The 27,685-nt window shown below is 40.9% G+C and overlaps 1 long non-coding RNA gene across 7 annotated transcripts in view; it reads left to right on the top strand.

Moving 5' to 3' along the window:
- Nucleotides 1–27,685, top strand: part of LOC143844833 (uncharacterized) — a 51,635-nt gene that overhangs the window by 8,758 nt on the left and 15,192 nt on the right. For 2 of the 7 annotated variants that reach the window (XR_013234154.1, XR_013234156.1), the window contains exons 2-4: nucleotides 6,267–6,455; nucleotides 23,354–23,549; nucleotides 26,201–26,305. This is a non-coding gene — a long non-coding RNA (uncharacterized LOC143844833). Of the gene's footprint in view, nucleotides 1–3,437; nucleotides 3,553–6,249; nucleotides 6,456–23,353; nucleotides 23,550–26,200; nucleotides 26,306–27,685 lie in introns of all 7 variants that reach the window. The other 5 variants (XR_013234153.1, XR_013234151.1, XR_013234155.1 and 2 more) reach the window with 5 other exon arrangements.

The raw sequence follows: 27,685 nt of genomic DNA, 5'->3' as shown, positions 1-27,685 counted from the left end.
CACTGCTCTTCCACTACTGCCCATAACAAGGTGTTCTCCCATCTGGGAGACACTCAGCCTCTAACATTCCTTCTTGGACCAGCCAGAGTGGTTGAGATGGCCTTCCTGAATTTCAACCTTCCTTGCTGGGCTACCACACTCTTGACCTCACAGAGTAAGAACCAGGCTGCCTGTTGTTCCCCCTGAATGACACCCCATTTCTCCTCATCCTGTGGAGGAGTCTGGCCTACAGTTTGCACCCTTAGTGCTTGGGTGGAAGGATAGCTGCCTCTGGCAGTTGGAGGTGGTTCATCAATTCACATCAACTGCATGAAATAACAACATCTATCTCATAACGTAACACCTACCTCATTATTACTTTAAATGGAAAATCTGATTTCTCTGGTCTGGTAGAGATGAGGTGCCCTGCCTGCCAAGCTATCATGAAGCTTATTTCATTCATTCATTCATTCATTCATTCATTCATTCATTCATTCATTCATTCACCACTGCTCTCAATGACTTGCAGTGGTTTACAATAAAATGATAAAAACATCCTTTAAACCCCTCACACATCAAAGCACATTGAAGATGGTTATTAATTGGAGTTAACCACCATCTCCTCCCCTCACCCCTGCCCAGCTAGCAGTCTGGAACTCTTTCCTTAGGAGTGGGGGACCTGACCTCACCAGCTCCAGGGGATCCCCTGATGGTAATTGTGGGACCTCAACCTGGCCTCAATCATACACCTGGAGGAAGAGCTCTGTGGAAAGCTGATAACTCTGTAGGTCCTTTAGCTCTTCTGGGAGCTCATTCTGCCAGGCTGGGCCCAGGACCATCAGCAGATTCATACCCACGGAGTGCCCTGTGGGGAGCATAGGCAGACAAGTGGTCATACAGATATGCCAGGCCCAAGCCACATATGGTCCTGAAGATTAAAACCAAAACCTTAAACTTGATCCAGAAACAGACTGGTAACCAGTGCAGATGGCATAGCACCGGCTCTCCAAGATGTACCCGGGGGAGGAGGAAGAGGGTGTTTATACCTTAGTCCATTAGAAAAAATGGAGGATGTGGCAACTTCTTTAGGGGGCTGGAACTTGGAACTTGTAAATGCAATCCTGACTAAACATGGAGGGTGGGTAGTGGAGAGTAAGCTTGAGATCCACTGTGACCTTAGTGTCTCTGGCACACCAGGAGGGACATTCTAGCACATCATGAACTTTATGACACTTAACCAGTTTGTCTAACACAAAAAAGTTTGTGACTGTCCATGGTTTGTGAACCATGCATGCCACAACCACTACCTGACCTATGATTTCCCAGTTCATGCCCATTCCTAGTGGGTTCCACAATCCAAATTCTATTTCATTATTTATTGAATGTCCAGTACTATTGATTGTATTGAGTCACCCTGTAATTCACCTTGAGTACCAGTGATAAAAGTGGACTATAAAGAACAAATAAATAAATAAAATATCATTTCCTTTCCAAAGCAACACCCTGCTTTTGCTGATGACATACATTTAAGAGAGAAAGATAGTTGCTATAAGCAAATCTATTCTGTTGAAATCAACAGAGAGTTCTTGGTTTTTATTCCAAATAATGGATTTGCAATCTTACCAAATACTGCTGAGAGGCTGTTTTTTCTCTTTCCATTGTATCTTAGGTTATGTCTGTTTCTTTGTTGTTCAATGCAAGCAAGATAATAGTACTTGAAGTTACCCAACAAAGGCCCCATGCTGCGTGTCAAGTATCATGCAGCTGCAGTGGAATTCTTAGCAGGAGGATGCAAAGTGGGTTCTGTTTGTGTATCACCTGTCATGCATGACCTGCAGTGAGGCCACCACTGATCATAGGACTATCTGGCACCAGAGGAGAGTGCAGTAAATGTGCAATAAACCCACATCCATTTTAGTCACAACAAACAAGGGTCAATTGTCAATGAGTCAGTAGTCCTGTGAATCAGCTCTTTACAACCCCTGTCACAACAGCGTGTGCAAACACAGCCCTTTATATTCTTAGTCAGGAACTTCAAATATGCTATGATGTAAATGTAATATGGCAGGAGTAACTTAGTATACAGCAATAGACTGGAAAACATTTTATCTTGAGGATGCCTTATTTTTAAATGGATTGGTCTCAGCTGAAGATGTAGTAGCGTTTCATTTTCAGTTTTCAAGGGGAACTTATGGAAGAACATTTCCTTCTAACAGAAGTTCAGAATCTTATTTTATGTTGGACTGAATGATTCAGATTGAAAACCAAACTATGGTTTGGGGAACAGTGAACAAGTCCATGGGATCCTTTATTCTGTATAATTCCTCTTCTTCCTTTCTTTTCCCTTCACATACCAAATAACATTTGTTTCCACATATTTCACAATGAAAAACTCCCAAATTAAAGCTGGAACATAGTTCATTTTCTCTTTATGCCTATAGAAGATGAGTTTGCAACTGAGGCTAAGAGCCTGTATGATGTAGTGGTTAAGAGAGATAGGCTCTGATCTGGAGAACCAGGTTTGATTCCCCACATGAAGCCTGATGGGCCAATCACAGTTCCCTAGAACTCAACCTCACTTACCTCACAAGGGAGAGGAAAGGCAAGGCAAAAGTAATCTATTTTGAGACTCTACAGTATAGAAAACTGGGGTATAAAACTACTCTGCTTTTTCATCATCTTTGTCTTTGAAGAAGAGCTGTTTTTGTACCCTGCTTTTACTTTACCAAGGACTTTCAAAACACCTTGCAATTGTGTACACTTCCTCTCTCCACAACAGACACCCTATGAGGGAGATGAGACTGAGTGAGAACTGTCAGTGGCCCAAGGTCATGTGGAGGACTAGGGAATCGAACCCTGTTCTCCAGATTAGAGGCCATTGCACTACACAAGCATTATATTCCTGCTGGGCTCCTTCCCCTCTTTAATCTCTGTCCTTCCCAGGCTCCACCAGGAGTTTCTTAACCCAGGATTGGCAACCCTTAAAAGCCTCCATTTTTGGGAACCTGGAAAAACCTTCTCCTGTTTGCTTCTGAACATGGGATTTTCTATTCTTTTTCCTCATCTATCTTTCTCCCCATTGAGAACCCAAAGTGGCATTTGCAAAGAATTTATATTTTTTTCCCCAGATTAAAATATGGCCACTGCACAACAACCAAAAAAGAAGTGTAGGCAATATAGTGTGTTTTGAATATGCAGAACACCTAACACCAGGAAAGAGGTGTATGTGTGTGTGGGGGGGTATATCAGAGAAGTGGCCTGGGAATCATAGGGCAGCAGCCTGAAAAAGTTTGGGAACTACTGCAGTATGCAGTTTAAAGAATCCAGGAAGCTCTTCATGAGACCCTAGAGACCTGTGAGGCAGAGTAGACAGTTCTGGCCATGATAAACCAGAAGCTTTGTCAGTATAATGTAACTCCATTTGTTTATATGAACATACTGATTTGTTTCATTTGGAGATGGTGAATTCTGTCAATTGCCCCTTCCACTGAAGATCACTTTATGCTGTTCCTGAAGATCTGGCAATCCTGAGGACCACAGTTTCAGGAGTAGTCTCAGTGACTGCAGCAGGAGGTAGGAACTGGCCCAATGTCCTAAAAGAGCATGAAGCTCTATTCTCTCTGCTAAAACCAGACAAGGAGCTAATTGAGGTACAGACATTAACTGTTAATATTGAAATTAGAATAAAGCTGAAGATCCCCCCCCCCAATATTTAGAGTGTCAAAATATGATCTAATCAACACTCCTTCAGGAATGACTATATCCACCATGTTTCTGAGATACCTACTGTATCGAAACTGTCATTGAACTTCAAGCACTCTAGCTCCCTAATTTTGTCGGAGACTTCTAGCATTGGCATATAGATGCCTGTGATGTTTTTCGCTCTCCAGTAACTGGCTCCTGGTACGGTGTTAGACTGTGCCGAGAGCCTGACTCTATCCTCCCAGCCAGCTATATTCCATCTGGCCTGAGACAGATGCCCGGAGTATGGAAAAGATTTTTGTAGACTATGTGGTACATACTGCCATCTTGGATGTTTAGGGGATTGTTTTAAGGGGATTGGTTAGGGCATGTTTTGTTGGATTTTTTTGTATTTCTATTTTTGATCTTTTATTTTTTTTTCTGTGAGCCTGTCTGCTGGGAACAGTGGTATATAAATGCAATAATAAATAAATAACCCTCAGTTCCCTTGATCCTTAGTCGCCACACATTGCCCTCAGTCACCATCTTACCCTCACTCCCAAGTGCTATTAAGCTTTTATCAATATTACCCCGAGTGTTTACACAATCATCCCTTTGGACTGACTTGTCTCAAACCAGACGCTCCCCAGTTCCTGTCAGCTTTCTCACCAGGATTAATTTTAAAGCATGTAAGTCATTCTCTATGACATACACATTAATTGTATATCTAGTAATAAATCAATCCCCTTAGAAGGTTTTAGCCAGGTAACTTTAATAACCATTTTTTGTTTATTATAGATGTAATCATGACATTTAATTGTAGCCCAAATCAAGATACTCATACACAGAGAGAGAGAGAGAGTGAGGCAAAGGGTTTTGATTTCATTTCTAATACTGTAATTTCGTGGCAGAGGGGTGTCTTCATGTGTACATTTGACCAGTGTACTTGGAAGCATTCTTTGTTTCTGACTCTAACCCTTATATCGAAGTATAATTAGGCTACAGATACATGTATAGTGGAGAACCCACAGTGGCTAATGCACTATCCTTTCTGCAGATGCAAAATAACACCCTGGTTGAATCTGACTATAATTAATTTAGCCACACAATATCCCTTTGGGGTAGAAAAATGCTATTAGACTCATTCCCATATAGCCAGAAAGGTTAATGATTTGCCCTGAAAAAGTTTGAAAAATATAACCCAGAGGTCTGCTATAATAAAGTTAAGGCACTCACATTTGCATGAATGTTTTTTTCCTTCTATTTTCGATAGAAAATAAAACTCTAAACAGATAGTGGGGCTGTTCACAAATTTAGGTACAGTGGGCTACTAAAAACAGCCCCCCCCATTATACCCTTTCTCCACAACGGGCCTCCAGAGTGGCTCACATCATCTCCTACAGTTTGGAGCCCTCCTACAGAGAGCCAGTTTGGTGTAGTGGTTAGGAGTGTGGACTTCTAATCTGGCATGCCGGGTTCGATTCTACACTCCAGACATGCAACCAGCTGGGTGACCTTGGGCTCGCCACGACATTGATAAAACTGTTCTGACCGAGCAGTGATATCAGGGCTCTCTCAGCCTCGCCTACCCCACAGGGTGTCTGTTGTGGGGAGAGGAAAGGGAAGGTGAATGTAAGCCGCTTTGAGCCTCCTTCGGGTAGGGAAAAGCGGCATATAAGAACCAACTCCTCCTCCTCCTCCTCCTTCTTCATTTCATCCTACAATAGTCCTATAATGAAAGATAGTTTGTGTGTATGTGTGACTGTTCCAAGGTCACCTAGCAAGTTTTCATGTCAAGTGAGTATTCAAACCTGGGACTCCCAAATCCTAGTTCAACACCTAACCACCATACCACAGTGGTTCTTGCATACCACATTCAATGAGTTTAGAAAGATGTAACTTGGTTTACCATTGCACTGGTAGTTAGTTATTTAGGAAGATGAGTGTTGAAGTGGGGAATGACTCACTGTATCTCAGTCATGTTGGATTTATTGAAGAACCTTAGGAAAACCATAGTCTCTCAGTTTTATCCCTAATACTGGTCTTCCTTACAAGGTCCTTCTTGTAGGGATCACCGAAATACTGTTTACAAAATGTTTTAAGTGCTTCAGAAAAATGCTGTAAAATGTTATAATTATGTATTAATTTATTATAGTTGATCATTAACAAATTACAAAATAATCAATACTTGACACCTAAATATTTAATAAAATCATCCCTGATTACATGGATCAGAACCAACAAGATAGTAACCTGACAGTTGCACAGATACAAGGATTTGGGTAAATGTGATGATAGACATAAGATGCATCAGGCTAAAGGCATAGAGTCCATCATTCACTTTCCAGCGGCAGCTGGACTCTCTCAGCAAAGACATGGAAGTGCGGCCTGAATCCACTCCCTCCCCCCTTGCTGAATATAATGTGAACTCTATCACTTTTATACTTGGAAGTTCCTTCTTAAATCCAATTATTTTTTTAAACCATAAATGTTAATAGCTAGAACTTTATGTGATAACAGTGAGTTTCATAAATGAATTGTGTTAACAAGCATTGGGCTAATAGCTTAAAATTCTCATGATTTGTCTAGTTTGTTTCATTTTTCAGATTATGTGGCATCCATATATTTAAACCTTGCCTGATCTGTGCTGTCACCTGCACACATGTACACACCCTGTCTTGTCAAATCCCACATCGGTTGAACAACTGCTGTTTTCAGAAGCCTAGTGAAAACCCTCTCTGGAATGGAATGCTGCTGGGATTCCTAGCCTGTCTTTGAAGAATAAGTACAAGAAGGTGATGTGCCAAATTAGCACTGCTATGGTTCTCAAAGGCTCATAAATACTAAATACCAGAAAGTAGTGCTTTGTGCATATATGCACCCCAGGAGCAGAAAGATTTAAATAAATGACTCTTGCTTAGATACCTCTGACATTGTAAAATGAATCACCATTTAGTTAATGTTCTGGGCTGGCAGGAATAAAAATCCCCATGTTGCGGGGGGGGGGAGGGTTAATGTCTTGAAAGAACACTTCATAAATTTCACTTGCTCATTATGTCTTATTAAATCTTTATAGAATATTATCTTGGCATATGAAAGCAACTTTGACATGAGCCAGACTCAAAATACCCACACTTCTTAGGAAGCAGCAGAATTCCTAATAATTTTGCTACAAATGTAATGGTATTGCTGACTCTTCATGAAAAATCCATGCCACAACATGGATGAATTCCATTTTCAGTTACTGGATTTTATATTTTCAGTAGGAATATTAACATATTTTAAGATATTTCAGTAATGCAGAAAAGTAGATACCAGGAAGAAATGTCATTTTTGTGTATCCCAAAGGGATGGCAGGTGGTTGGGAACCCATTGGGCATTAGCCACTGATGGGTTCCCCTGCCACCCAGAAATGTGAATTAGCCATCAAAGCCCCCCTCCATGAGTGGGGGCTGCCCGGCTCTGCATCCACCCAGCCTCTCATGGAGGGGCCCTCAAATGAGGAGGCCAGCATGCAGGCTCGTCCTCCTTCGCAAACAGATCCACCCCATGCTCCAAACCTACCAGCAGTGACAAAATATTGAACCATTTGTATTTATTTTATTCATTTTTGCATTTTATGTTTTTTTTGTCTATTTTTTTAAACCAATAAACAAAGGGAAGGTGGGTGGGAAGCCTCGTTGGGTGAGAGAGGGGAAAGAGGCCAGATGCCACATCCCAGGACCTTTAAAAGGTATCTGATTTAGCTCCCACTCTTAGTCTCCAGGCATGCCGTCTTACCTGCTCACCACCCAAGGCATGCCAGGGCTGGAGGTCGTTAGCCTCGAATTATGGCCCAATCCATTGAGCAACATGGAATCCCCAGCTCCACCTTCAGTAAATCCAAGTTGTGCATGTCAGTGAGGTCCAATCTCTGCCTGCTTAATCCTGTTCGTCAGCTAGAAGTATAGACTGAATAAGCACCCTTGGTCTGATACCTGTTGCTCCCATTTCTGATTCTTGGAAATCCTGTTCAGTTGCTACAGTGAATGCATGCACCCTATTTAAAAAAGGATCCAATGCACGTTCATTTTACAAATGAGCCCACATTTACCAACACCATTATTGAACCCACACAATTATTAAACACATTTATAAAGAAAAATCAAGACTACATTGTACACAGATTGTGAGTTCACTGTAATTTATAACAAATCTAGCAGACTTCACTGTAACTTATACAACACTATCAGAAAAGACCATTGTATTTTTTAGCCTCTAAACCCCGCCCGCCCCCAGCAGCTCCGGTGAGGCCTTGCTAGGTTGCAGCAAGGCTGGTTGAAATGGGGGAGGTCTGGCGGGTACTGCCCACCTCCCCCACCCACCCAGGCAGCCCCACTGAGCCCTGGTGAAGCTGCAAGATGGCACAGTTCAATTTTGAAGCATCTTTTAAACAGCTCTCACCAGTAATCTACTGCTTGATTCAATGTATTTTAAATTGGAAATTTGGTGGCACTGATTTCCATAAAAGTACACATAGCATAGCAGCATTATGCCTTCATGACATTTATTTTAGAAAATTATACCTTACATTTTTTTTTCTGCTTGAAGCTGCCATTGTAGCTTATACAATTGTGATATCTAATAGTAAAGTGAGTCTCTTGTGGCGCAGAGTGGTAAGTGACAGAAATACTGCCTGAAGCTATTTGTCCATGAGGTTGGGAGTTCGATCCCAGCAGTTGGCAAAAGGTTGACTCAGCCTTCCATCCTTCCGAGGTCGGTAAAATGAGTACCCAGCTTGCTGGGGGGTAAAACGGTAATGACTGGGGAAGGCACTGGCAAACCACCCCATAATGAGTCTGCCATGAAAACGCTGGAGGGCGTCACCCCAAGGGTCAGACATGACTCGGTGCTTGCACAGGGGATACCTTTACCTTTAATAGTAAAGTGGCTGACCTTTCTGTGGAATCTAGTTGTCTACTGATTCTTTTATAGTCAAGGAATCTCCATGTCTTAGGGGCAGGATATGTTTTCACAAATTGATAAAAAGAACTTTAAAAATCATTACAGTAGAGCCTGATGAACATTGATAATGGGCAAAGTCAACACATGCTTTGTCTGATGTGGCCCCTATTTAATGAGACAACCTCCCTCATGAGAACAGGAAGGCTTCCACTCCCCTGGCTTTCTGCAAATGATACAAAATTGAGTTATTTAAGGAGTGGTGGATTTTTAAAATACAGGCAATAAGGGCTGTACTGTAACAAAATGGTCCAGAAAGATGCTTTAGTAAGGGATTATTAATTTATCACCTGACACGTGTGCAATATAGCCAGGAGATCCTAACAATGGCTAAAAGGCAAGAGATGTTCAGAGGTGGATTTCCATTGCATGCCTCTCCATCATGACATCATGACCGTGGTATTCCTTCCAACTGCTAGCCAGGGCTGACCCTGCATGGTTTCTGAGATCTATCGGGATTGGATTTGACCGTATTATCCAGGTCAGGCAGTAAAGGGAAGTCCTATTCTCCAGTGTTGTCTCACATAGTGTATATGTCTCCAGAGAACAAGGTCTCCAGAGAAGACTTCACTTGATGAACAGGTTTGTGTAAGTGCAAGTAGTAGAGACCCATCTGTTTAAGGCTCTAAATAATTTTTTTAATTTATACATTGTAGCAAATCATTGCACTTCTATAAATCCTAAAGAATTCTGGTACATGTAATCCAGACCAGATAACATTCTCACCACTGTATTCTTCATCCAAAGAAGTTTCCAAACTGTCTTCAAAAGCAGCTCCAGGCAGAGAATACTAGCAATCTGTCCTTGATGTGATGACGCCATAGGTGCTAGAAACCTTTTTTAAAAAGAAAAAAACTGACATCTCCTCCTTCTAAAGCCAAAATGCTCATGTAATGAACTGGTAACTCAGTGTGACTTCATTAAACAAACTTGAGAAATTCAAATACAAGATCTTAATAAGTTGTTGTTGTTGTTGTTGTTAGATGTGAAGTCGTGTCTGACCCATCACGACCCCATGGACAATGATCCTCCAGGACTTCCTGTCCTCTACCATTCCTCGAAGAATAAATAGTTATGGTTCCTTAACTGCATATTCACCAGCTTTTACAAAACACGTTATATTTTTGTGCTGTATATCCATCCAGAAATACAGATGTGCAGGTACATAGAAAAGCAGAGATGGTGGAAGGGGGGCAGGGAATTAACCAGGTCTTGAGCAAGGATCCCCAGATTATTTTTATTGCTGCTGAGTATAGTAACTGTAGACCTTCATGCAGCACAGATGGAAGTATGAGTTTGATGGTTATTGAGCATGTGGGTTTTCTCAGTGTGTCACAGTTAAAAAAACATCTGTGTTAAATAACTTTAAGCTTATCCGCTGCAAAAATTGGCAATGTTCAATAACCCTCAATATCCTCCCCTCCCAAGAGGTGAGATGACTTGATGACTGCAAGTTGAGCTGCTTCATAAGCCATGTAGTGGCATTAATGCAGGCCTTACGTAGAGGGCTCTTCATTACCTGTGAAACCCATATGGTATTTTTCTTCAGTGATTTATATACTGGCTTGTTTTCAGATATGTGGAATACCTTCAGTTGCCTTTTGATGGATTTTATGAAGAGGTGGAGTGGGATAAAGTTACTTCTTCCATATGTCTGTTTGTCTGAACATTTATAACTATTAATTCAATAGGACCGCACCGCTACTTCAATCAGGGGAAAATATTTTTGTTCATTTTTAACATAATGTTTTCATTTTAGCCCACACTCCAGAGGATGCATAGTTTACTCTGCAATCCTTGTGTTAACTCTTCCTCTTTTTTCTCTCCTTGTTCCACAGTGCATTCTCTCTCACACATAGTATTTTGTTTCCTGTTTCTACTATATCTTTTTATGTTTTCTGATTTTTAGTCCTCCTTAATGAACTCTTATATATTATTTATTTAGTACATTTTTATCTTGCCCTTCCTTTAAGCGGCCACACAATATTGTTGTTCATGAAAATGTGTTGATAGGAAAGGAAGTGCTTTAGAGTTGTTTAAATATCACTGTCTGCCTGCATGAAGAGGAATTTGGTGATGTTGGAGGTTCCTGAATTTAACTGAGGAAATTAGCAATTTAATTGGAGACTTAGCAAGAAGCAGATAACTATGGGGTCTCCTCTTTTGTATACCAGAAACTCTAAATAAACCAGTCAGGTGTAAACTGGGGTCCATTCCACACAAGTTTAATGTTGCAGGAATGTGGCAAATTGTAATCGCTACTAATATGCAGTTATGCACGACGTCGTACACAATCTGCCACACTCCTGAAACAGTCCCGCTAAAAGCGCTTCGTTGTAGTGCTTCCAGGGAAATCCCAAAAGGTGTATTCACTTTCTGGAAAGCGCTACACTCTTGCAAGCAATCTGCAACACTAGCAAAAAAGACCTGTGCGTTAAAATTATTGCGGTTTCAGCAAAGTCCCTCCCCCTGGCTCTCTCCTCTGAAAGTCAGGCGAAGCGATCGCCATTTTTTTTTCTCGGAGCGAGCAGAGAGCAACGAACTGGCGAGCCTGCATTCACCCAGTGTGGCTTCTTTGGCTGCAGTCACTCCACATAGCTGCTTTAAAGCTCGCCTTAAGTCACCAAGCACAACACAGCCCCGTTTGCAATTTTCCTTTATTTTCGGCTGAAAATCGCGCCCGTGCACGGGGGAGAGTTTTTTTTGTCACTTGGGGGAGTGTGGCAACGATGAATCAGCAGTTCACATGCCAGCAGCCAGCTAGATGGGTCTCTACGTTAGGAGGAAGCAAGGAATCAAGGAATCAAGGCATATCTGTTGCAACGTATGTTTTTCTTTTAAAAAAAACTTTTCTTAAAGGCAAAGGGGCTTTTCCGGAGCATGTTAACAACCGCCCATTGGCTGCTCACTTGATTGACGGCCAGGGGCGGGACAAAGCACAGAAAAAATTGCTTCCTTTCTAGTGATTTTTGCCGAGACCGGAAACCTGTGGGAAACAATTGAAACATAACTGTATTCCACTACAAAGACAGGTATGTGTTATGCCAAATTCCACTATTTAAAATTCCGTTTTTTTCTTTCTGAAACCAATTTGCCACATTGAACCTTGTGTGGAATGGGCCTGGAAGTTTGCTTTTGCTAAAGAGAATTAAGGTGGTACAAACTCACACCAAAAGCATATGACACACACATACAAGATTATTTAAGAAAGACATTGATGAAAGGAAATAGCATTTGTGAATAGAGGTCACAGTAATCATCACAACATGAAGAGGGAAGTCCATGGATTCAGTGAAGTGACCAGCACTTTAAAGACAGAAGGAAAGAATAACTTACACACAAGTAGACAGAACACACACCCAGATAACAGACCCCATTATTCAGAGAACACACACATACACTTGGTGCTGGATACTCTATTATGAGAAAAATGTAACCTCAGGCTATGTTGATATGCTAGCTCCTAAAAAATGGGTTGATGAAATTGCCTTTTCTTGACAAAGACGTTTGGAGACATGTGATGGGTTTGTCTATAGGGATGACAATACTCTGGGTGAAAGCAGTATGAGTTCCTGAGTGATAAACAATAAGTGTGATTGCTCTACAGGAGTCAAACTAAAGATGTTAATATTTCTTGATAACTCCTTGATCGTTGGATGGGAAACTGTCTACGTGGGGGCAGCTATTAGGAATTGTTGAGTTCCTTGGGTGTGAGAGGAAGGAAGCAGTTGGGAAACTGATGAGATTAGTAACAATATCTCAGAGAGCCTATTGTCCCAAAGGTATTGGGTGGGGAAATAAATCCATTAGCAAAACAGCATCTATGATCCCACAGAAACTAATCTAAGTGCCCAGATATGTCATGGAGATTCATAACTAGCTGGTGTCCATGTTTTCTGTACCTTCTATGGAGTTCACAATGCATTTTGGAGTTTGAGATACAACTGGCATCTATTTCACTGTACATTTCAACCAGATAGTGTGCAGCAAATAAACATCTGATGCAGGATTAAAGAATTGAGTTTCTGTATATAAAATACCCTCAATATTCTGTTTCAGATCCTTGGAATTCAATTTATAATGACAATATAGAGTTTCCAAGGCAAGAGAAGTTCCGAGGTGATTTGCCATTTTCTGCCTCTATCTAGTAATCCTGGGTCTGCAATCCTAATTCTATTTTGATTTGAATAATATCTCTTGTTTGCATTGCTTCCTGCCCTCAGCACCTATCTTATTTCTGGGATATTCTCCTACAAATCACAGCATTTAAATCTGCATGCCAACAGGAGAACCCAGATTGCCAAGATTTCCCCCCCCCCTTCCATTTGTTTGAGCTGTTAATTGGTCTCTGTTGATTGGCTTCTGGTAGGAGCAAGGCTTTTACTTCCAGGCTTTGCATTTTGCATTTTGCATTTCAGTGGTTCTTGTTTTAAAGTTTAAGGGCTTAACACTTTCTTTTAAATACAATTGTAAGTGGGGAGGGACACACTTTCCAAGAGTCTTTACTGATGAGCCATCATTAGACATACTGCATTCAAAGTCTCTATGCCAGGTTTGCTGGCATTTTCTTTCACTTTTTTGTCCAAAGGAAGACAGGCCATGTATTCTCCTCACTTTAAGAAACAAATTGCCAAGCTTGGAAGGAGAGAACAACCTATTTCTCCTCCCTCCCTCTCTGTGAAGCACAAGGCACCTAAAGACAGACAGTTGATCTATAACCCTTTCTTGTATGAGTGCTTCTTACATTACTTAAATAGGACTTGTACATTAGGGGAAACAGCTTAGCAACATGAAAGCTCAGACAAATTTTAGGCAGCACTAGAAATGAAAGGGTCTGCTGATGCTGGGAGCCAACCCATCAGCAGAGGCCTCCATATAATGTCCGTGCTGGAGGTGTAGGTGGGGTGGGGAAAGAAACTCTTAAATAGGCAAGACATTGCACCTGGAAGAGAAGAAGAAAAGTTGGCTCTTATATGCTGCTTTTCTCTACCAGAAGGAGTCTCAAAATGGCTTACAGTCCCCTTCCCTTTCCTCTCCTCACAACAAACACCTTGTGAGGTAGGTGAGGCTGAAAGAGCCCTGATATTACTGCTCAGTCAGAATAGCATTATCGGTGCTGTGGCTAGCCCAAGGTCACCCAGCTGGCTGCATACAGAGGAGTGCAGAATCAAACCCTGCTCGCCAGATTCATGCACCTAATCACTTCACCAAGATGGCCATAGTCCCACATATTCTTGTTCAAGCTGAGAAAATCCACTCTTGGATATGTCAGGGAATAGGTAGTGTGACTGCAATCTTCAGCTGTGCAAACTGGAAGAATACGTTAGCAACATCAAAGAGGAAATCAGGGTCAGGTGCAGATAGGTTTTTTAAACCAAGCCCAACGGGAGAAGGAGAAGATCAGTGCAGATAAGCCCCAAGTACTACTTGATGGTTTTCTGTCCAACTAGGTCTAGCTTCCAAGTTCTGATAAGATTAGGCTAGACTGCCAATATGATACCACTTATGTCTGCTCATTCAAGGACTTTCTCCTCAGTTGTCCCTTTTTTGTGAAAGAGCCTTCTGGAACATGTGAAGAAGACTTCTTTTCTTTGTAAAGTTACAGAAGTTGTGCAAAGATTAATGTTTTAACATGGTGTTTTGTATAGGTAGTTAGATCTTAAGGAAAGTTTATTTGTTTGTGCTAATTGTGATTTCTGGTTGCATTGATTTTTGTAAGATTAATTGGGTCCATATGGGAAAGAGGAAGATGAAAATAATGTAGGTAATTCTTCCACACATCTCCCCAATCTCCCCAGAATGACTACCCTAGAGGTGCAGCTGCTACTTACAATACCATTGGGGTTTGTGGGCCAGGGAAAAAGCGTTAGCTGGCTATGTATGGCCTGATCACTTGTTTAAAACAGGGTTTTTCCCCCTTTGATGCCTGTCTGCCATGTCTTCTGATATGCTGATTTTGCTTTTCTTGCTGTAGCTTACAAATATCCATTCTTCTGGCTTTATTGTCACTGGAATTAAATGTTGGAGCAAAATCTTATTTTTTAACATGTCAATCCTGTCTGAGAAGTCTAGCCTTATGTTTTAGGCTTCCTAGCCCATATGGATTCCAGAATGCAGTTCCAAATACAAGATATGAATGTACAGAACTTGCCAAAATTTGATAAGCAAAATTAAAGCAGCAAGAGGAAAAGGGAAGGAAACCTTCCTGTACTTCTCCAATTTGATAACAAAAGAAACACAATCCTCCCTGTTCTCAAGTTTATCTGTCAAGTATTACAACATCCAATGATGCCATCCTTTTTTCCCCATAGCAACATACTCCTTGGCCCAAATGTAAGCATGCCTGTATTGTAGGTTGGAAGGCATCCCACATAGCTCTGAATAGCACACGGTACTTTCTTCAATGTAATCATCATCTTTATTTTTTAAAATGATTTATGTACTGAAGGAAAGTTATTTATACCAAGTGCAAAAGATGGTATGATGACAGCTGAGTGTTTGAAATTCTCTGTAAATTTCCACAAATCTGTCCTTTCATTTGACATTATGTACCACTTGAAACAGCTGTGAATTTCAATGCCATATTTAAATTAAATGCATACTGATAAGTAACACAGGCATTTGATAACTGAAAAGAGAAAATATGTAGCATACTATGTGACACTTTTCGTGCCTTTGATGTTCAACTGGAAGTGCTAAATAAGTGCTGGAAAACAAGTGAAAATAACTTGAGTAACCCTGCTAGGAAACATATTTTAAATCTATAAAGAACTAGGTACTTTCTCTTTGTAATGTGCTCCTCAACTTACAGTATGGAAGTTATTTTAAAAACTTCTTCCATCTCTACATGTGAAGCATGTCTTGGCTGGACATCCAGATGTGGACAGGGGAGAACCAAGCAACTGCAGATCTCCTGGATCTTCACAACTGCAAAGAAGTGAGCAACTTCTTCAAGCTGAGTTATGTTCTACAGGCACAAGCTCTTATTCATTTATAGTGTGACCAGAGTAGATTCTTCTATTATTATACTAGCAAATATTTGCTGTAGCTAAAGTGTTTTTTTATTTTTAGGAACAAAAATGAGATCAGATTTCACAACTGAGTCAGCTCCCCTCTCCTCAGAATACCCATTTTTCTTCCAAGGTCCACAGAAACCTAATTTCTACAGAACTGTGGAAGTGCCACAGGAACAGACTTATGATATATCGTAGTTTAGAGTCCTTGGTGACTGGTCTCCCCAAGTTTTCCATATTGTTTAACAAACCTTAGCAAAGCTGAAAAAACTCATATGAAAGGTCTCTGAAAGAAAATCCTATGCATAGCTATCCAGTCAGACCACTGATCTTAATTCTATTAATTTGTGGGGTTGTACAAGTACGTTTTTGGCCTGACTGCAACTCTAGGCCAGTGATTTTGCCTCTTAGGTTCCACAAGGGGAAGAAACAGTGCCTGGAGCCCAGATTGTACTCTTCCAGAGGTTGTTTTTTTGCAGGAACCTTCTCTAAGAAGCAAAATCTCTGTCTTGAGCCCCAAACAGCATTATAGCCGGTAATTCTGCCTGTTAGGGAGTGTTCTTGAAGTTTCTCTAATGGTAATTGAGCTCTTTAGATTGCCATAGTGCACTTAAAGAAGCTCAATCAGCACTCTGAAAATGTCCTCTAAGTGCTATAGAAATGTACTTGTGTGATCTCACAATTAGGAGACCTTCATAACTAAACTCCCATTATTTTCGCAAGAACCACAGGGAAACAGCCTTGGGTGAGGGCTTGTGGTTCAGTAGTATAAAAGTTGCTTTGCATGCAGAAGATCCCAGGTTCAGTCCCTGGGATCTCCAATTAGAATCAGGTCAGAATAGATAGCAATGACTTGGACAGAAAATGGTGTGTCTAGTTCTTATATTCAGTGGAAGCACATCATGAACTTCAGCAGAGGCAGACTTAAAATTACAACCCCAGGAGTGGAATCAAACCGCAAAGAGGACGGAACAGTAGGAATCTTCTCATCGCAGATTCTTTGTGCAGAATAAGAAAAATGTGACCTCTACTTCCTGTTTCTAGAATGTAAAAATTCATGAAACTTTTGCTTGATAATTAAGTGCATAGATTTGAGATTAGTATAGGACTGGATAAAACTATAGATATCTAGATAAATTCTAAGTATAGCTCATACACAAAGAGGAATTATGTGAGTTTTCATTCTGTTGTCTTCTTTCCACCTATTTCTCATAGAGCTGCTATTCCTTTAATGGCTGTAATCATAAAGAAAATTTAACCAGTGAAGTTTCCCCAATCATTGGCTCTCTGTGGCTGGAAAAAAAAACTTTCCCTCCTGTTATGCATTAGTAAGGTTGCCAACTGTCCTAGAGAAAAATGCCCCTTTTATAGAGGCTTAACTGGCTGCTATTTACCGGGTGATGTTACTTACTGCCATACTATGTAAAGTTTCAGCTGCCTATTTCCATACATTAAGCCTGTAAGAAAGGACAGATAACTTTTCTCCGGGACAACTGGCAAATCTATAGTAGGTAAATGAGGGGTGGGGGTGGGGGGCTTGCTAGGGAAATATTCAAATGTTATGGTAAATTGTGTGATATGGATTTTACTGTGGAAATAAGTCAGAGAGACACCAAATATTTTCTGTTATATACCCTAAGATTATGACCCTCTTGTGGCGCAGAGTGGTAAGGCAGCTGTCTGAAAGCTTTGCCCATGAGGCTGGGAGTTCAATCCCAGCAGCCGGCTCAAGGTTGACTCAGCCTTCCATCCTTCCGAGGTCGGTAAAATGAGTACCCAGCTTGCTGGAGGGTAAACGGTAATGACTGGGGAAGGCACTGGCAAACCACCCCATATTGAGTCTGCCATGAAAACGCTGGAGGGCGTCACCCCAAGGGTCAGACATGACTTGGTGCTTGCACAGGGGATACCTTTACCTTTTACTTTACCCTAAGATTGCTTTAGATGAGCCTCTTGTGGCGCAGAGTGGTAAGGCAGCCGTCTGAAAGCTTTGCCCATAAGGCTGGGAGTTCAATCCCAGCAGCCGGCTCAAGGTCGACTCAGCCTTCCATCCTTCCGAGGTCGGTAAAATGAGTACCCAGCTTGCTGGGGGGTAAACGGTCATGACTGGGGAAGGCACTGGCAAACCACCCCGTATTGAGTCTGCCATGAAAACGCTGGAGGGCGTCACCCCAAGGGTCAGACATGACTCGGTGCTTGCACAGGGGATACCTTTACCTTTTTAAGATTGCTTTGCCCTCCCTCACAGGATTTCCTTTTATCTTCTTTCTGACTGAACAGCTCCTTTTTTCCCATTTCTTCTTCATTTTTCAAATCTCAGGCTTTCCCATTGAGTTGCTTGAATGCATATTGGTAAGCTGCCCTAGCTGGCCACACCCAGTAGCAGCTGTGCATGAGGTGCCTGGGCTGCAGAACCTAACCAGAGTCCACACCAGAGCAAAGTCAAAGTCCAGTCCAAGTTGTTAGGAATCAAAACAAGCAGAGGTAAGGGCAAGGCAAAGAGTAGTCAAGGGAAAGCCAAGGTCAGAGTCCAGATAAGTATATATTCAACAAAGCCAGTCCAATTACCAGATGTGTAGTCAAAAGCCATTTGCCAGGAGTCAGGGAAGCTGATGGGAGTCAGAAGTTCACAGACCAAAGAATCCAAGCTGGACAGGAGGATTTCTGCATAGATTGTATCCACGCCGAAGAGCTGCTGCTGTCTCTCCTAAAAGCAGTCCAGCTAATTGGCTGCACCTGGGAGAGGACTCCCTCATCCTCCCCAGGAGCTATCCCACCTGGGCCCCATCTACTTTGACAGCATGCCTGCAGTCTCTGGCTCCATCGGCATTCAGCAAACGCCACCCTTCTGCTTCATCTGCGTTGTTCAGGCAAGCTGTCAGGGCTGGAAGGCATCTGTGGATGCACCAAAGATGTCTCTTGGGAAGAGCCTAGCTGACTTGTGCTGCTTTCCCCTGCTGCACATTCAGAGACCCGGCTCTCTTCTGCCAGAGCTGGCTCAGCTGCAGGCCCTGGTTGCTGTGGCAACTCCTGGGAGATGGGAGGTAGCAGTGGGGGTATGACAAATGGTAAGAGTGGACCCCTTCAAGGGAACTGAGGGAAGAAACTCAAATTCTTCTGATGTCCTGGTTGGATAATAGTATATGAGAGGCTGATAGTGGTTAAAAATCATCATCACCATCATCATCATCCTTTATTCATTCAAATCACCAGGAAAACAACATGAAAAAACCAAACACAAGAAAAAACCTCATCATATTAATAAACAGTTCCACCAAATACTAGGGAACTCCGTCTTCTGCTTGCAATGTAACAATACTCTGCCACTGTGTATGAGATGTTGGAAATTTTATCTTCATGTAAGAAGATGACTAATAAGTTGTTAGGGCAGTTAGAATAACTGAAATGTCCAAAACAGATGTCAACAGGGGCAGAATTACACAACTTGATATATCTTCATAAAATTCACAATAAAGTAAAATATAGGAAACAAGTCTCAATTTCATTATCACTACAGACTCAAAAATACACTTCTATTGGCAAATGCTTGAAACTTCCAGGGAGTAAGGATGATGAAAAAGTATCAGGCTCTAGAAAAGGCCCAATGACATCTGTAAAAGGCTGATACACATGGAGCAGCAGATATTCCTACCCATGATTTTAAAGCCCTGCATTGAAATGAGAGCTATCTTGTTCTTGTTTGTTTATATATCAATTTATATACCGCCACTCCCAAATGGCATGTGGTGGTTAACAAAGCTCTCCACAATAAAACCTCATAAAACAATAAAACAATAATTAATAATCCCTAATTACAACTACAAGAGTCTGTAACTTGGTGTCAATGAGATGTTGGTGAACTAAGATCTTTGCTCTCCTGACCCCACAGATACTCAGTACCTAGGCCTATAGTAAGTCATTTTTTAATTATTTCTGCACTCCAGCCAGGCTGTGGGGTAATCGAGACAAAAAGAGGTATTAGGCCTGTCAGCTGTATGTGAATTTTTGATCAGTAGTTGATGATGACTATGTAGGCCCTGGTCTCCACCTTTAACAGCCCTGCAGACTGTTGGAGGACTGCATTGGCTGTACTTTTGGGGGCATTAAACAAGGCTTTAAGAAAGCCAGACTAAATTCTCTCTAAGACTGTTTATGCACTGGAGGTTTCATTCCAGGCTGCAGGCTGGAGTTTTAGTCGTGGCAGGTTGGCCCACTTCTTCCTGCACCCACATGGGGGAGCATTTGTCCTGGTGCACCTCATCCACCCCCTATCTGTGCTCCTGATAGGAGGGGTGGGGCAGTGAAGTTCCCAGTGCAAAAATGGTCCAATGTAGCAAGGTTGTTATAAGAACCCAATTGGGCACTGTAAATAAGCTGTGTTAGCCTTCTTGCCATATACAACCCGATGGCAATTGTAATAAAACCTTCACCTTTGGTTTGATAAAATCTGAGAATGGCTGCAATGCTTCTTTGGGCAGAGTCAAAGACATTTTGCTTGGTCAGTTTTGTGTTAATCAATCTTCCAGGTAGAATTTTTCTGCCTGTTGTTAAAGCACAGTATTTTAGTTTTGGCATAGTTGATTATTAGATGCTGTTCCTGAATATGTACAGCCAAGGTTCCCAGGGCTTAAGTACAATTTTGGTCTCTGAAAAGGTTATTTATCACATCATCCACATACATTGTATTGGTAACCCTCCCCCGGCTAACTCTGGAGCATGGACAGTATTCTGTAGATGTTTTATGAGGGAATCAATATAAATATTGGGGAGGAAAGGGCCCAGAAGGCATCCCCATCTTACATGTTTCTGTGAGAAAACTCAGTTCGACAAATGGCCCTGATGACCAAATCTTACTCAAGTTTTGTGTCCTCATGGAGCTTAATAATAAAAAGGAGTGTGTGTTTGTCAATTATACTACTAGCAAGTTAAGTCCATAGATGTCCCCTGGATATAGTATCAAAAGCAGCTTTTAGACCATGTATGCACTGGAGGTTTCATGCCAGGCTGTAGGCTAGAGCTTTAGTCGTGGCAGGTTGCCCCACCTCTTCCTGCACCCACATGGGGGAGCATTTGTCCTGGTGCACCTCATCCACCTCCTATCTTTGCTCCTGATAGGGGGGTGGGGCAGTGAAGTTCCCAGTGCATAAACAGTCTTAGAGGAACAAAAGTTGCAAAGAGTAAGTCTTTTGTGGAACACTATTAAATAGTGCAAATTTAGCAGTGATTCATGGTTGATCTACCATGCCTGCAGCTGGCATGTTCCTCTTCTAAGTAGCCTTCCTGATCCAACCAATCATATAATCTAAGGTGTATAATTGACAAATGTTTAGGAAACGTATAGGTCTGTAGCTGTATGGATCTGTTCTACAACCCTTCTTGAAAATGGGAACTTTAATAGCGATCTTGAGAAATTTGAGCTACTTGATCAGTGTAGGTAAATAGTACAGCTAAAATTGGGGCCCAGCAGTCCACGGTTGATTTTAATAAGTAAGGGAAGCTAAAGTCACTGCTTGGAGCTTTCCCACTCTTTAACTGCTGTATTAGTTGTTTAACTTCACAGTTATTAGGGGCCACTGAGGAGTGGAATCAAATACAATTTCTGGTTAAATAAAAGGAAGAAAAACTGTGTTCCCAAGTCTTACTGTTAATTGTGTTGGCCATATAATTATGTGCAAGGTTGGAACAAATGCACATTAGTATCTAAAACCCCACAGACACTTCAGTCTCAACAGATCTGCTAAGGACTGACTAGTATAGATTGAACTCACTTTTGTTTCTTAAGATAGTTTTATAAGCTCTTTTACTTTCTAAGATTTCCATTTTTATAGATTATGATAGATTGCCTTTAAAATCATTAAAATGCAGCAAATATTTTTCTTGGTGGTTATACAGTCCTAGCCAAACCATTTTTAGAGAGGATTTTGAGGTAAAGTGGACTGAACCTGGTCTAGATAACCATAGCTTTGGTTTCTGTTATAAATTCCTTGTATGTGCATATTGTGGAAGCATTATTATCCAAGTCTCTTAAGAGGCTAGAATAGATCTTTACCCTGCTCTGTTTTTGCCCAATCATTGATTGTATTATTAAGTTGTCCACATCATTTTACTTTAAGCCTCCCATTTTTACTGACTAATCTTGATGAGTATAGATAAAATATTTAAGGGACTGATTCTGAGGTTCCAAAAAGATGGCAAGAGGAAGACAATCAATTTCTGGCCATGGTTGAGTTACAAAGTTATCCTAGAGGCCAAATAATTTGGCACAATTAAATAATCTATGGTGGAAAATTTAGATACAGACCAGAAGGAGAATTGTCCAGGATGGTCTCCGTGGGCAACTCTATTTAAAATAACAAGATGTAATTTGTTGGCTGCCTGAGCCAAACACAGTCCAGAAAAATTAGCCACAGAGTCTAAAGAGGTACAGCCCTTGGTAGCAGGAGGCCAAGATTGAAATTTATCTGCTATTATGACATCATTATATAGCATTTTAACATTGAAAACTCTCCAAATGTTCAGCGTAGCTAATGGATGTTTTTAAGACAGCTGGGAAGTAAGGGACTCCACTTCCTTTCACAGAGATCTAACCTGTGAGTGTAATCACTGAGGATGCAAGTAGAGATTAATGCAAATAATCTTAAACAACCTGAAGGATAGTAACACTGCTATAACCCATCTATAATGGAATGGCATTGATACAACCTGTGCCTTCAGGCTGGTGGATACCAAATTCTTTAAGTCTCCTGAGGAAGAGGAAGAAGAAGAGATGGTTCTTATATACCACTTTTTTCTATCAGAAGGAGTCGCAAAGCAACTTACAATCATCTTCCTTTTCCTCTCCCCACAACAGACACCTTGTGAGGTAGGTGAGGCTGAGAGAGCCCTGATTTTACTGTTCAGTCAGAGCAGCTTTATCAGTGCTACAGTGAGCCCGTCACCAAGCTGGCTGCATGAGGAGGAACAGGGAATCAAACTTGGTTTGCAAGATTAGAAGTCCACACTCCTAAGCGCTACACCAATCTGGGCCACCCCCTCCCTTAGAACTTGGAACTGTAACCATTATCACAAAAGAATAATTTGGGATATCAAATTCCTTAGCCACCCATAGAAATAATAAATCAAACTGAGATAATTTTTCATAAAGTCACAATCTGAGCTTTTGGTAAGTCATCCCACAATATTCCAATATAACAAAGGTAATTGGGAGGTGTTCTTTATGAGTCAGTCTTCAGGATCAATTTGCACCTCTATTCTTCTGTCTGTTTAATGTTCAATCACAGAAATGACCTGGAAGGATATATCTGTCTGGTTTGCTTCAAGAAGTTCCTAGGCCAGTGTCTTGTTCCGCCCATTCATCCTTGAATTGTGATACAATACTCCTGTTTCTAGAATGATCTTAGGTACAAATCAAAATCGAGAGTTTTTATCTCTGGCAACTAATGGAGTTTGTCTCCTCCAAAGAGAGAACAAATTAATTATATGTACTGTTGGTATATTTGAGTTCACAAGAACTAACAGCCTAGTTGAATCTTGGCCTGAGGTGTCATTCTGTTGTACTGAATCTGGTGGAGTATTTTGAATATCTAAAAGTTGTTCATGATGATTTTCTGCTTGTTTGAGAAGACATGAACATTCCTTCCACTTCTCAGTCTCAACAGACATTTCTTTTGTTTTTCTAGTGGATGAATTGCAAAAGGCTTTTGTTGGAACATTCTTGTTTTCATTATATGCTTTCCGCCTGGGCTCTGACTTTCCAAGGACAAGTGGTTCCATCAGTTCAGCATAGCTACCCCTCGTTATTTCTTTACAAAACATGGGAGTTTGGATGATGTTTTTGAAAACTCTTAAAACCAAGATATTGTACTTGTTAGAGAGGTATGTATATATTCTCATTAACTGAGGTGAGATGGAGTCCCCACATGCTGAAAGGTTAAAATCAGTCTCTGATGACCCACCTTTGGTAGGTGAAAAAAAATGACTGAAGCTGAATTGACACTGTGTTGCTTTTCAGTAATTGACTTCATAATATTTGTATAGATTTAAGGTTGTGCCACGGGTTATTATTAAGCTCAGACTCCCCAATAGTTATTGCTAATTGTTTCCTTTATAAAGGTAAGGATAGCACATGATTTGGCAAGCCTTGGCATCTCCTTTGGCAATCCCAATTACACACTAAACAAGAGCTCGGGTTATTTGAGTCTCTAATATATGCATCAAATGAGTTATTCATCTCATCCATCTTTGTCTCTAGATGCTTAAAAAATGATATTTTTAAAAAATTCTCAAAGATTAAAAATACTTCCTTAAACAAAATTTCTAAAATTTATGCATCTTCTAAAACATTATCCAAGAAGGTTGAAGCTCTCTGGAGAAGTTATTGTTGCTTGTTACATCTCAAATGAGTAAGAGTGGGGTAGTTCTCACTTGTATCACCTGGAAAATATAGTGTATCACTTTCCAATACAAAAATACCTTACTGGGTTGTCCACCAGCAGTTTTTATTTGGCAGGTAGTTATCTATTTTCATTTTCCCCCAGTTTTCATTGCAGTATCCTCAGGCCCATTGTTCAAAACAGCCCAATTTATCCTTGTAATAATCTTAATAGTCCAGTTTAGCAGCTGGCCAAAGTGTAATCAGTCTCTTATCTTGCTATGCAAAGTGGAGGTCAGTATTTGTTGAGGTACTGCCATTTAAAAATAACAAACTTTTAAATGTAACTTGGAGGGGAAATGGTCAGTTTGCAATGAGGTATAGGACTTATAAAGTGAACAGGCAACAGGAATGAGATAATTTGTATAAAAATAAACAGAAAATTTGCCACAAACAAATAACTGTTTCAGTTATTCAGACAGAACTTTAAATTGGAGGAGAGAGATATCTTGGCAGTCTCTATTTACATAAATATGCATAAATTTCTCGGTATCACAGACACTAAAGTTGTTAAAAGCAGGAACATTCAAACAAGTTCCAATTTCTCTTCTTGAGAGCCAGTTTGGTGTAGTGGTTAGGAGTGCGGACTTCTAATCTGGCATGCCGGGTTCGATTCTGCGCTTCTCCACATGCATCCAGCTGGGTGACCTTGGGCTCGCCACGGCACTGATAAAACTGTTCTGACCGGGCAGTGATATCAGGGCTCTCTCAGCCTCACCCACCCCACAGGGTGTTTGTTGTGGGGAGAGGAATGGGAAGGTGACTGTAAGCCGCTTTGAGCCTCCTTTGGGTAGGGAAAAGCGGCATATAAGAACCAACTCTTCTTCTTCTTCTTCTTCTTCTTCTTCTTCTTCTTCTTCTTCTTCTTCTAATCCTTTTATAAGGATCACCCCTGCACCAGGAGCTTTTCCCCTCAGACTAGGTAGAAATTACTTCCATTTTCTAGGAGCCATTTCCCTCCCACTTAGATGAGGATTATTCTTGATTCTTTTGTTAGGCTTCCTTCTCAGTCTACTGACAGTTCTTAACTGCCACTTCCAATTGAAGAATTTCATTTGAATCCCTATCACTCAAGGTTCTGAGGCTGGGTTACAGCATTGACCTTTTACTGTCTGTCACACGTTTCCGGTGGTCTGGCTCTGTAATTTATAGCAATCATTTTTGTGAATAATATCCTGCCTGGGGGTGGTGTAAGACAAACGATATTCAGGGTTTTAATTATTACTTGTAAGTTGCCTTGAGACAAGAAGAAAGGTGGGGTTAATAGAAAGGTGGGGTTCAAGAAAGGTATAACTTTGGCTTTGGTCTTTTTCCTGGCATGCCCATGTGGCTCTAACCTGAACAAAAACTGTACAGATATTTCGCTTCCATGGAAGATAAATTGATGGAAGATATCCATTTGCAAATGGATAGAGGTTATGCATACTGTTACTTTTATTAGATCTATATTGCCATTTGATAGGTAAACCATCAAATATTGTTGAGATGCTGAAACATAGTCTCATGCAGCATGATGTAAGCACTAACATTATGTCTTGGTCAAGATCTTTGAACTGTTTCAGAGGTTCAAGTACCTGGTAATCCCATTTGCATGGTTATACTCAGAATCTAATGGCAAAGATTTATGGAACATGTGTCAAGGATAATGTTCATAAACACACATACGTCTGATGATGCTTCACATTAAATTTAATCAGTAATACATTTGTATCATAGTTCTGTATGTGAGCCGTTTATCTGTGGTTCTCTGCTCTACCCTGTGTAACAGATTTCCAGTTGGCCCAGAGTCTGAGCCCTCTAAACTCATTCTTCCAATATGACTCTTATCCACTGTGTTCTAAACTTATGTATTTATTTATGTGTAACATGCCAGCTTAAATTCAACATCTCATACTAGGAAAAATCTATCCATATTTATACTGAGAGAGCTCATAACAAGATTCAGGCATGTTGTTTTCCAAGTAAGATGCAAAACTCAGCTACCATAAAGCCCAAGTTCCAAAAGCAGTTGTGAGACTCAGGATGTTAATCTTGGTGTCCTGGAAACATTCCAAATCAAGTAATTACATTCTATTTACCCAATGTTCCCCAACAGTTTCTGCTGGAAATGGAATTCATCTCAACAGTTGTGCAGCATTGGTGTGCGCTTCTAAACAGCTGTTGTGCTCCTCTCTACTCCAGAGAGGCTTGCATTTCAATGGTGAGTGACATGATGACTATATATTCCTCATTTGTGAGGCTTAGGGGTCTTTTGAAGCTTAATTAGTAAATGCTCATAAAGTGCTGTAATTAAAAGTGATGTAAATGTGCAAATTATCTTGATCTGCATAACATGAGGGATGTGTAGCATGAATGAAAAAAGAACCTTTTTTCAGGTAAGAGGACTCATTTTTTCCTCCTAAGAAAATTCAAACAAGACTACTAAAATATTTGCACATTTGCAACCTATGTTCATCTTGGCTGCAACATGTGGCTGACTTGGGTATGACCGCAAACTCTAACAGTGGTATGAATGAGCTTCCTATGTTCTCAATATTAAAATGACAATAGAGATAAGAAGAATGTGTGTATAAAATCTTGGTGAAGCTGTCTGTCCATGAGGTTGGGAGTTCAATCCCATCAGCCGGCTCAAGGTTGACTCAGCCTTCCATCCTTCCGAGGTCGGTAAAATGAGTACCCAGCTTGCTGCTGGGGGGTAAAACGGTAATGACTGGGGAAGGCACTGGCAAACCACCCCGTACTGAGTCTGCCATGAAAACGCTAGAGGGCGTCACCCCAAGGGTCAGACATGACCTGGTGCTTGCACAGGGGATATCTTTACCTTTACCTTTACCTTTACCTTTACCTTTACCTTTACCTTTACCTTTACCTTTACCTTTACCTTTACCCTACCTTTACCTTTACCTTTACCTTTACCTTTACCTTTACCTTTACCTTTACATGTTATTGGTGGATATCTATTGCTACATATTAAGAGAAAAAAGTTAATCAACAAATGAAGAAGTTGTGGAGTGCATTCAGATATATTGTTTTTTTAATTAGGATTTAAAAAAATGTTTAAGTATTTCCACTATGTTACAATAGTCTGGTTATGAGGAGCCAGAATGATGTAGGAATAAGCATACCATACCATACTAGGATTTAGAAGACTCACATTTGAATCTCTACTCTGCCATGGAAGATGTCTTGGCGATCTGGGCTAATTTCTCTCTTTTAGACTACACCAGCATTGTTGTAAGGATCATTATCATGAGGATAAAGTGGATAAACAGTACTGGTAGCTGCCTCAAGTTCCTGTTAGGGAAACTGGGCATAAATATAGTGTGTGTGTTGCTTCCAGCTTATGTTGCTTCTGACTTATGTTGCTTCTAATGTTCTCTACTCATTAGCAGCCATAGGTCTTGGAAACTGAGGAGTGTGGCTTCTTTTCTTGGGTCAATCCTTCTCAATTTGAGTCTTCCTCTTTTCCTGCTGCCTTCAACTTTTCCTAGCACTATTGTTTTTTCCAGTGACTCCTGTCTTCTCATAATGTAACCTAAAAGTACAATAGCCTTGGATTAGTCAATTTAATCTCTAGGGA

The sequence above is a fragment of the Paroedura picta genome, chromosome 9 (assembly GCF_049243985.1).
Source record: "Paroedura picta isolate Pp20150507F chromosome 9, Ppicta_v3.0, whole genome shotgun sequence".
NCBI classification, from domain to species: Eukaryota; Metazoa; Chordata; class Lepidosauria; order Squamata; family Gekkonidae; genus Paroedura; species Paroedura picta.
This window is presented reverse-complemented; position numbering and strand designations above follow the sequence as displayed.